At 41.3% G+C, this 9,854-nt stretch overlaps 1 pseudogene; it reads left to right on the top strand.

Moving 5' to 3' along the window:
* Positions 1 to 7,664: 7,664 nt before the first annotated feature.
* On the top strand, positions 7,665 to 9,382 carry LOC103069426 (PX domain-containing protein kinase-like protein pseudogene; annotated as a pseudogene).
* Positions 9,383 to 9,854: the final 472 nt, after the last annotated feature.

Genomic DNA, 9,854 nt, shown 5'->3' with positions numbered 1-9,854 from the left:
AGCACAGGTCACTGCCCCCACCCCTCTTCCGGGGAGCCTGTGCAGCCCGCCACTGCCAGGTTCCCGGGATCCAGGGACAATTTCTCAGGGAGAACACACGGCGGGCCTCAGGCTGGGGCAACGTCACGCCGACTTCTGCCGCCGCAGGACCGCTCCGCACTCCGTGCCCCTCCCTGCCCCCGGCCTGAGAGCGCCAGAGCCCCCGAGTCAGCGGCTCCTTTAACGCCGTCCTGTCTGAGCAAAAAGCAGACGCCCTCCAGCGACCTACACGCAGAGGCAGGGCCAAGTCGAAAGCTGAGCCCCTGTGAGCTGTGAGAACAAAGAAGAAAAAGGGAAATCTCTCCCAGCAGCCTCAGAAACAGCGGATTAAAGCTACACAATCAATTTGATGTACCCTGCCTCTGTGGAATACATGAATAGACAGCGAATCATCCCAAATTGAGGAGGCGGACTTCTAGAGCAAGATCTATGATTTTTTCCCCTTTTCCTCTTTTTGTGAATGTGTATGTGTATGCTTCTGTGTGAGATCTTGTCTGTATAGGTTTGCTTCCACCATTTGTCCCAGCGTTCTATCCGACCATTTTTTTTTTTAATTTTTTTCTTAATAATTAATTTTAATTTAAAGAACTCTGTTATACTTTACCTTCTTTCTATCTTTCCTTCCTTCCTTCCCTTTTTGAGACAACGAATCGTCCCAAATTGAGGAGGTGGACTTGGAGAGCAAGTTTTATGATTTTTTCCACTTTACCTCTTTTTGTGAGGGTATATGTGTATGCTTCTATGTAAGATTTTGTCTCTATAACTTTGCTTCCACCATTTGTCCTAAGGTTCTATCCTTCCCTTTTTTTTTTCCTCTAAATAATTATTTTTTTAATTCAATAACTTTATTATACTTTATTTTATTTTACTGTATCTTCTTTCTTTCTGTATTTTTTCCTTCCTTCCCTCATTCCTTCCTTCCTTCCCTCCTCCCTCCCTCCCTCCTTTCTTTCCTTCTTGCCTTCTTCCTTTCTTTTCTTCTTTCTTTCTTTCTTCCTTCCCTCCTTCCTTCCTTCCCTCCTCTCTTTCTTTCTTTCTTTCTTTCTTTCCTATTTCCTCCTACTTATACTAATTCTCTCTACTTTCTCTCCCTTTTATTCTGAGCCGAGTGGATGAAAGGCTCTTGCTGCTCCAGCCAGGAGTCAGGACTCTGCCTCTGAGGTGGGAGAGCCAACTTCAGAACACTCGTCAAGAAGAGACCTCCCAGCCCCACATAATATCAAACGGCGAAAATCTCCCAGAGATCTCCATCTCAACACCAGCACCCAGCTTCGCTCAACGACCAGCAAGCTACAGTGCTGGACAACCTATGCCAACCATATAGCAAAACAGGAACACAACCCCACCCACTAGCAGAGAGGCTGCCTAAAATCATAATAAGTCCACAGACACCCCAAAACACACCACCAGACGTGGACCTGCCCACTAGAGAGACAAGATCTAGCCTCATACACCACAACACAGCCACTAGTCCCCTCCACCAGGAAGCCTACACAACGCACTGAACCAACCTTAGCCACTGGAGACAGACATCAAAAACAACGGGAGCTACGAACTTGCAGCCTGCAAAAAGGTGAACCCAATCACAGTAAGATAAGCAAAATGAGAAGACAGAAAAACACACAGCAGATGAAGGAGCAGGATAAAAACCCACCAGACCTAACAAATGAAGAGGAAATAGGCAGTCTACCTGAAAAAGAGTTCAGAATAATGATAGTAAAGATGATCCAAAATCTTGGAAATAGAATGGACAAAATGCAAGAAGCAGTTAACAAGGACCTAGAAGAAATAAAGATGAAACAGACAATGATGAACAACACAATAAATGAAATGAAAAATACTCTAGATGGGATCAATAGCAGAATAAATGAGGCAGAAGAACGGATAAGTGACCTGGAAGATAAAATAGTGGAAATAACTACTGCAGAGCAGAATAAAGAAAAAAGAATGAAAAGAACTGAGGACAGTCTCAGAGACCTCTGGGACAACATTAAACGCACCAACATTCGAATTATAGGGGTTCCAGAAGAAGAAGAGAAAAAGAAAGGGACTGAGAAAATATTTGAAGAGATTATAGTTGAAAACTTCCCTAATATGGGAAAGGAAATCGTTAATCAAGTCCAGGAAGCACAGAGAGTCCCATACAGGATAAATTCAAGGAGAAATACGCCAAGACACATATTAATCAAACTGTCAAAAACTAAATACAAAGAAAGCATATTAAAAGCAGCAAGGGAAAAACAACAAATAACACACAAGGGAATCCCCATAAGGTTAACAGCTGATCTCTCAGCAGAAACTCTACAAGCCAGAAGGGAGTGGCAGGACATACTGAAAGTGATGAAGGAGAAAAACCTGCAACCAAGATTACTCTACCCAGCAAGGATCTCATTCAGATTTGATGGAGAAATTAAAACCTTTACAGACAAGCAAAAGCTGAGAGAGTTCAGCACCACCAAACCAGCTTTACAACAAATGCTAAAGGAACTTCTCTAGACAAAAACACAAGAGAAGGAAAAGTCCTATAATAACGAACCCAAAACAATTTAGAAAATGGGAATAGGAACATACATATCGATAATTACCTTAAATGTAAATGGACTAAATGCTCCCACCAAAAGACACAGATTGGCTGAATGGATACAAAAACAAGACCCATATATATGCTGTCTACAAGAGACCCACTTCAGACCTAGAGACACATACAGACTGAAAGTAAGGGGATGGAAAAAGATATTCCATGCAAATGGAAACCAAAAGAAAGCTGGAGTAGCAATTCTCATATCAGACAAAATAGACTTTAAAATAAGGACTATCAGAAGAGACAAAGAAGGACACTACATAATGATTAAGGGATCGATCCAAGAAGAAGATATAACAATTGTAAATATTTATGCACCCAACATAGGAGCACCTCAATACATAAGGCAAAAACTAGCAGCCATAAAAGGGGAAATCGACAGTAACACATTCATAGTTAGGGGACTTTAACACCCCACTTTCACCAAAGGACAGATCATCCAAAATGAAAATAAATAAGGTAACACAAGCTTTAAATGATACATTAGACAAGATGGACTTAATTGATATTTATAGGATATTCCATCCAAAAACAACAGAATACACATTTTTCTCAAGTGCTCATGGAACATTCTCCAGGATAGATCATATCTTAGTCACAACTTAAGCCTTGATAAATTTAAGAAAATTGAAATCGTATCAAGTATCTTTTCCGACCACAACGCTATGAGACTAGATATCAATTACAGGAAAAGATCTGTAAAAAATACAAACACATGGAGGCTAAAAACACACTACTTAATAACGAAGTGATCACCGAAGAAATCAAAGAGGAAATAAAAAGATACCTAGAAACAAATGACAATGGAGACACGACGACCCAAAACCTATAGGATGCAGCAAAAGCAGTTCTAAGAGGGAAGTTTATAGCAATACAATCCTACCTTAAGAAACAGGAAACATCTCGAATAAACAACCTAACCTTGCACCTAAAGCAGTTAGAGAAAGAAGAACAAAAAAACCCCAAAGTTAGCAGAAGGAAAGAAATCATAAAAATCAGATCAGAAATAAATGAAAAAGAAATGAAGGAAATGATAGCAAAGATCAATAAAACTAAAAGCTTGTTCTTTGAGAAGATAAACAAAATTGATAAACCATTAGCCAGACTCATCAAGAAAAAAAGGGAGAAGACTCAAATCAATAGAATTAGAAATGAAAAAGGAGAAGTAACAACTGACACTGCAGAAATAAAAAAAATCATGAGGGATTACTACAAGCAACTCTATGCCAATAAAATGGACAATCTGGAAGAAATGGACAAATTCTTAGAAATGCACAAACTGCCAAGACTGAATCAGGAAGAAATAGAAAATATGAACAGACCAATCACAAGCACTGAAATTGAAACTGTGATTAAAAATCTTCCAACAAACAAAAGCCCAGGACCAGATGGCTTCACAGGCGAATTCTATCAAACATTTAGAGAAGAGCTAACACCTATCCTTCTCAAACCTTCTCAAACTCTTCCAAAATACAGCAGAGGGAGGAACACTCCCCAACTCATTCTACAAGGCCTCCATCACCTTGATACCAAAACCAGAGAAGGATGTTACAAGGAAAGAAAACTACAGGCCAATATCACTGATGGACATAGATGCAAAATTCTTCAACAAAATACTAGCAAACAGAATCCAACAGCACATTAAAAGGATCATCAAGTGGGACTTATTCCAGGAATGCAAGGATTTTTCAATATATGCAAATCAATCAACGTGATACACCATATTAACAAATTGAAGGAGAAAAACCATATGCTCATATTAATAGCTGCAGAGAAAGCTTTCGACAAAATTCAACACCCATTTATGATAAAAACCCTCCAGAAAGTAGGCATAGAGGGAACTTTCCTCAACATAATAAAGGCCATATATGACAAACCCACAGCCAGCATCATCCTCAATGGTGAAAAACTGAAAGCATTTCCACTAAGATCAGGAACAAGACAAGGTTGCCCACTCTCACCACTCTTACTCAACATAGTTTTGGAAGTTTTAGCCACAGCCTTCAGAGAAGAAAAGGAAATAAAAGGAATCCAAATCAGAAAAGAAGAAGTAAAGCTGTCACTGTTTGCAGATGACATGATACTATACATAGAGAATCCTAACGATGCTAGCAGAAAACTACTAGAGCTAATCAGTGAATTTTGTAAAGTAGCAGGATACAAAATTAATGCACAGAAATCTCTGGCATTCCTATACACTAATGATGAAAATCTGAAAGTGAAATCAAGAAAACACTCCCATTTACCATTGCAAGAAAAGGAATAAAATATCTAGGAATAAACCTACCTAAGGAGACAAAAGACCTGTGTGCAGAAAATTATAAGACACTGATGAAAGAAATTAAAGATGATACAAACAGATGGAGAGATACACCATGTTCTTGGATTGGAAGAATCAACATTTTGAAAATGACTCTAGTACCCAAAGCAATCTACAGATTCACTGCAGTCCCTGTCTAACTACCACAGGCATTTTTCACAGAACTACAACAAAAAATTCCACAATTTGTATGGAAACACAAAAGACCCCGAATAGTCAAAGCCATCTTGAGAAAGAAAAACTGAGCTGGAGGAATCAGGCTCCCTGACTTCAGACTATACTACAAAGCTACAGTAATCAAGACAGTATGGTACTGGCACAACAACAGAAATATAGGTCAATGGAACAGGATAGAAAGCCCAGAGATAAACCCACGCACATATCGTCACCTTATCTTTGAAAAAGGAGGCAGGAATGTAAAGTGGAGAAAGGACAGCCTCTTCAATAAGTCGTGATGGGAAAACTGGACAGGTACATGTAAAAGTATGAGATTAGATCACTTCCTAACACCATACACAAAAATAAGCTCAAAATGGATTAAAGACCTAAATGTAAGGCCAGACACTATCAAACTCTTAGAGGAAAACATAGGCAGAACACTCTGACATAAATCACAGCAAGATCCTCTTTGACCCACCTCCTAGAGAAATGGAAATAAAAATAAACAAATGGGACCTAATGAAACTTCAAAGCTTTTGCACAGCAAAGGAAACCATAAACAAGACCAAAAGACAAGCCTCAGAATGGGAGAAAATATTTGCAAATGAAGCAACTGACAAAGGATTAATCTCCAAAATCTGTAAGCAGCTCATGCAGCTCAGTAACAAAAAAACAAACAACCCAATCCAAAAATGGGCAGAAGACCTAAATAGACATTTCTCCAAAGAAGATATACAGACTGCCAACAAACACATGAAAGAATTCTCAACATCATTAATCATTAGAGAAATGCAAATCAAACTACAATGAGATATCATCTCACACCAGTCAGAATGGCCATCATCAAAAAATCTAGAAACAATAAATGCTGGAGAGGGTGTGGAGAAAAGGGAACACTCTTGCACTGCTGGTGGGAATGTGAATTGGTTCAGCCACTATGGAGAACAGTATGGAGGTTCCTTAAAAAACTACAAGTAGAACTACCATATGACCCAGCAATCCCACTACTGGGCCTATACCTTGAGAAAACCATAATTCAAAAAGAGTCATGTACCAAAATGTTCATTGCAGCTCTATTTACAATAGCCCAGAGATGGAAACAACTTAAGTGTCCATCATCAGATGAATGGATAAAGAAGATGTGGCACATATATACAATGGAATATTACTCAGCCATAAAAAGAAACGAAATTGAGCTGTTTGTAATGAGGTGGATAGACCTAGAGTCTGTCATACAGAGTGAAGTAAGTCAGAAAGAGGAAGACAAATACCGTATGCTAACACGTATATATGAAATTTAAGAAAAAAAGAATGTCATGAAGAACCTACGGGTAAGACAGGAATAAAGACACAGACCTAACTAGAGAATGTATTTGAGGATATGGGGAGGGGGAAGGGTAAGCTGTGACCAAGCACGAGAGAGGCATGGACATATATACACTACCAAACATAAGGTAGATAGCTAGTGGGAAGCAGCCGCATAGCAAAGGGAGATCAGCTCAGTGCTTTGTGACCACCTGGAGGGGTGGGATAGGGAGGGTGGGAGGGAGGGAGATGCAAGAGGGAATAGATATGAGAACATATGTATATGTATAACCGATTCACTTTGTTATAAAGCAGAAACTAACACACCATTGTAAAGCAATTATACTCCAATAAAGATGTAAAACAAAAAATAAAAGAGTTATTGTCTTGCCATTTCTTTGCCCAAGGCGTCTGGACCCAGGGCTAATTCTTAGGGCATCCTCTCTCTCTCCACCACCCAGCGTAGAGACTCCAAACACAACCCTAACAGATGCCTAACAGAATCCCTTGGGAAGCTTTCTGTCCAACTACTGAATGCTTCCAGTGTATTTCCCTCATCTTTCTATCTTCCCACTGGGGTCACACTTCTCTAAGCCTCATCCTCTACCACCCTCATTAAGAATCAGTGCTCACACCAAAGGAAACCATAAACTAAATGAAAAGATAACCTACAGAACGGGAGAAAATATTTGTAAACGATGCAACCAACAAGGGCTTAATCTCCAAAATACACAAACAGCTCATACAATTCAACAACAAAAGAAGCAAACAGTCCAATAGAAAAATGGGCAGAAGACCTAAATGGACATTTCTCCAAAGAGGAAATACAGATGGCCAATAGGCACATGAAAAAATGCTCAACATTGCTAATTATTAGAGAAACGCAAATCAAAATTAGAACGAGATATCACCTCTGACCAGCTAGAATGGCCATCATTAAAAAGTCTGGGCAGGGCTCCCCTGGTGGCGCAGTGGTTGAGAGTCCGCCTGCCGATGCAGGGGACACGGGTTCGTGCCCTGGTCCGGGAAGATCCCACATGCCGCGGAGAGGCTGGGCCCGTGAGCCGTGGCCGCTGAGCCTGTGCGTCCGGAGCCTGTGCTCCGCAACGGGAGAGGCCACAGCAGTGAGAGGCCTGCGTACCACAAAAAAAAAAAAAAAAAAAAGTCTGGGCAGTGGCAGCAGATCCTGGCAAGTGATGGGAGTCGGTGCCTCTGGATCTGCCCCTGGGTCCTGAGGCATTGGTGGATGGGCATTCCAGGATGGCCTTCATGGAGAAGCCACCAGCCAGCAAGGTCCTGCTGGACAACACGGTGCCGCTGACAGCAGCCCTTGAGGCGAGCCAGAGCCTTCAGTCCCACATGGAATATATCATTTGGGTACAAAGAGTAATTTCTGTAGAAAATAGCTGGCAGATTGTTTTAGGAGATACAGTGACTTTGATGTGCTGAACAACAGCTTGCAGATTGCAGGCCTAAGTCTACCTCTTCCTCCCAAAAAACTGATTGGTAACATGGATCATGAATTCATAGCTGAGAGGCAGAAAGGTCTTCAGAACAATCTCAGCATTATCACCACAAATCATATCTTGTCTAATTGTGAGCTGGTTAAGAAGTTTTTAGATCTAAACAACTATTCTGCAAACTATACTGAGATTGCGTTACATCAGGTTTCCATGTTCTTCCAATCAGAACCAAAGTAGGAGGTGGTGGAACCATTGAAATACATAGGTTGGAGGGAAAGCAAGAAATATTTCTTGACGAATAGTAAAAATCAGCCAAAGGACTGGCTAGTGTTAAGCTGGGCTGACCTTGATCCTGACAAGTATCTGTCAGATAAAGATTTTCAGTGTCTAATCAAACTTTGCCATCCTGTTTGCACCTTTACATCTATCATGTTAGCTTTGCCACAGCTAACAGATCCTCAGCATTGCTAATTAGAATGTTTAATGAAAAAGGAACTTTGAAGGACCTGATCTACAAGGCAAAACCAAAAGATCCATTCCTAAGGGACTACTGCAACCCTAAGAAGTTTCAAGGCCTTGAACTCCAGCAAATAAAAACATACGGGCGACAAATATTAGAGGTACTAAAGTTTCTCCATGACAAGGGATTCCCTTAGGGGCATCTTCATGCTTCCAACGTGATGCTGGAAGGGGACACTTGCTGGCTGCTGGACCTTGAGAATTCCTTGTTGGGCCTTCCTTCTTTCTACCAGTCTTATTTCTCACAATTCAGGAAAATCAGTACATTGGAGAGTGTGGACGTCCACTGCTTTGGCCACTTACTGTATGAGATGACAACCTCCAGACTCGGTGCCTGTAGACTCCTTCTCTCCTGCACTGTCTAGGGCTGTGGTGGCCATGTTGGAGTCTACGCTGTCTTGTGAAGCCTGTGAAGATGACAGGTCCACCATTTCCTGGCGCCTACAGATGCCATTATTCAGTGACGTTCTGCTAACTACCTCCAAAAAGCCACGGTTTAAGATCCCCACAAAGTTAAAAGAGGCATTGAGCATTGCCAAAGAATGGATAGAAAAGAGGCTAATTGACAAACAGAAACAGGTCCACCAGCATCAAAGACTGATGAGAGCTCAGCCTCACCATGGATCTGAAGAAGAAAGAAAACAGAGGAAGGTTATAGCTTGAAAGAAGTCAAAACAATCTGCTGTTGAAAATAGTGAAGAACATTCAGCAAAATACAGCAACTCCAATAATCCAGCAGGATCTAGGGCCAGCTCGCCTCTCACATCCCCATCATCACCGACTCCACCCTCCACAGCAGGGATGCCCGCATTACCTCCTCCTCTACCACCAGCAGCTCCCTTGCCTCCCGAGAGCACAGAGGCACCCACACAGCTTCTGCCCCAGGCTGTGAATGGTGTGAGCCAAGGGGCCTTAATCAGCTCCATCCAGAATTTCCGAAGAGGAACTTTGAGGAAAACCGAAACCTGTGATCATAGCGCTCCTAAGATGGGCTAAAGCTTTGTGTGTACACTTGGAGGGAAAAGTTCTTCTTTTTTTCCTTGCACCTCCAACCCCTAAAGTACCCTCTTTCTGGATGAATAATTGCTGAGCCAGTACAGCAACATACGACTTTGCAGATGCTCACGTAAGAGGCTTTTCAAGAGGGAAATAGTCTTCAAGTAGAGTAAAGTCAGGCTAGCACTGCTGCCTTAAGAAATATTTTGCTCCTTTGTTACTGTTGAAAAGGAATCTTGTTCATCCTCTAATGGTCATCTTTTGGTGGCAGCAGCATATTGGAATGTTATTTCCACCAACAGAAGGAAATAGACAAAAAACAAAAACAATGACAACATACAGTCACAGCGGTGAATGGCCTTCGTGTTGCAATCCCTCCTGTCCTGTCAGACAGCTCCTAGAAATGTTCCTCTCAGAGTTCATTTCTCTATTCTAAAGCATTTTCTGGTTATTTCTTAGATGACACCCATTT

This window comes from Lipotes vexillifer, unplaced genomic scaffold (genome assembly GCF_000442215.2).
Source record: "Lipotes vexillifer unplaced genomic scaffold, Lipotes_vexillifer_v1.1 scaffold605, whole genome shotgun sequence".
Taxonomy (NCBI): domain Eukaryota; kingdom Metazoa; phylum Chordata; class Mammalia; order Artiodactyla; family Lipotidae; genus Lipotes; species Lipotes vexillifer.
Note: the sequence above shows the minus strand (reverse complement) of the source record. Positions and strands in the feature narration are given on the sequence as shown.